Raw genomic sequence first — 2,172 nt, 5'->3', positions numbered from 1 at the left:
TGTAAAAATAGTTACAAAAGTTAAAATATAGTATAATGTCAATGGCTATAAATATACCTTACCTTTCACTATTATTTGAATGATATTTTATACTGTACTTCAATTTTAAAAGTTAAGTAAGTGTTCCGTACTGTTATTAATACAAATAATACTTTATTAGACTAATTGACATTGTTTTTGTTGTATACTATGATTGTAATTATACATATTCTAAATTTAAATTCGTGAAATAACGTTCATCAAATCTTTAATTACTCTTGAATCAATATTATAGTGAGATGTTCTCTCAAAATAATTAAAATACACAGTACAATTATAATCAATAGGCAACAAAACAGTATCTATTATGCTTATGAAGTATTATCTATATTAATAACATCACTTATTTAGCTGCTAAATGTAAAATATCTGTCATTCAAATAATATTATATTGAAATAACTATCTGTTTTTTCATAAATGTTACGTAATTTGGTAAAAAATACCGTTATTTAACAATAAAAAAACCTAGTTTTTTACTAGATACTTTTCTCCGAAGTCAAAAATATCGTTTTTTTTTACATTTCCAGTTGTGGCACATGCCCTTTATTTGATTAATTTGAATTGTTAGCCACTTGAACTCTTTTATTGTAAATAATTCGAGACGTGTTGGATTGCGCAAAAGGGCAGGCAGTGTGTAATAGCAAAAACGTGACTGTATTTCATAAAAGCTTGAGTAAAATACATACTATGTAGCTGTGAAGCATATATCTGCGTAATTACAATTATCGATTAGACTCTTTTACGTTATCATAAAATTCTATACCATATACGACCATTTTTTTAATATACCGAACGACATGTATTTTGTGTATATAAATCGTTCGATATAACATAATAAACAACGCTTTGACCTGATTCTCATATATCGTTTATGTATAATACACTTGTTATAAACAAGGGTTCTCAGGAATACGTAACGTCAGTCACCCCGTATTACGAAATCGGAGGAAAAAGAACTGCGCGAGCAATCACTCGCGTGGATGTAAATTTGAACGAATCTTATATTAAGCGAGACGATCTCGTATATTAATCTCACAATTTCTCCGCTTCTCATATCATAATTCGTGGTAACCGGCGCGCAGAAGGATATCAAGAATCTTCAGTAAACAAAAAACAGTCGATCTTTCGGTATTGACCTCCATAACATTTCTCAGAGTTCCAAGCCTTCTAGATTCCGCAGCCTGTGGAACGAAGATATTTCCTCGAGACTTCGAGAGTAAGCAACGAGAAATATCTCGAAGGCTTTACACAAAAAAACAAAGATCTAAATATTTAAATTTTACAACTAGAGATAGTAAAAATTCAGAAATGAAGTTCCAAGTTTTCGAAATCTGAGAAGTTTGACTTCCCGAATGTTTTCCTAGAACAATGACTTTAAGATCTTCGATATAACATAACAGACAACGGGTTAACACAAATGTATATCGTTGGTATAAAAAAAAAACAATTTATTAGGAAGTAAACTCTTGAACGCAAGATCTGTCTCTCTCAGGCGCCACGCTTGACATTACCAGATCTCAATAGGCTTAATTCCCAGCTCCAAAGTACCAAAATCTTCCAAATCCCACCTTCTCCGCAAAATATCCTAAGACTAAAAGATTTAAGGGATAAAAGTTCTTGAGGCGATGCGTTTTCCTAAATGTTAGCGATCCAAGATTTCAAAATCCAAAGATTCTAAGAGCAGAAACTTCAGAGACGTTCGTGCTTAAGAAGCTAATGATTTGAAAACACATAATTCTTTAGATCCTCTTTTTACATTGATTTCTTAAATTAATAAGATCCTAAAAATGTTGCACAAACACTTACATTTTTGTGGATTTACATTGATCGTTAAACAAAAATATTTACTTTAAATATTATATATACACTGGGCAACAAAATTAACGCAACACCTGTTCACTCTGCAAAAATAGGCAAATTTCAAGATACAATAATTTTATCAAAAATTGTCGTATCGGAATGTTTAAAAAAGCATTTTACAGATAGAAACCTTTACTTTTCGGATCGCTACTTAAAAAAACGGTCTCATGGAGATTTTATGAAGTTACACAAACATAAATAAAGATATATCAGATCTCAAAATTTTTTATGAAATTTGCGAAGCTCTACGGAGTGGAATAAAAATTATATAT

Source organism: Trachymyrmex septentrionalis, unplaced genomic scaffold, assembly GCF_001594115.1.
Source record: "Trachymyrmex septentrionalis isolate Tsep2-gDNA-1 unplaced genomic scaffold, Tsep1.0 scaffold312, whole genome shotgun sequence".
Taxonomy (NCBI): domain Eukaryota; kingdom Metazoa; phylum Arthropoda; class Insecta; order Hymenoptera; family Formicidae; genus Trachymyrmex; species Trachymyrmex septentrionalis.
Note: the sequence above shows the minus strand (reverse complement) of the source record.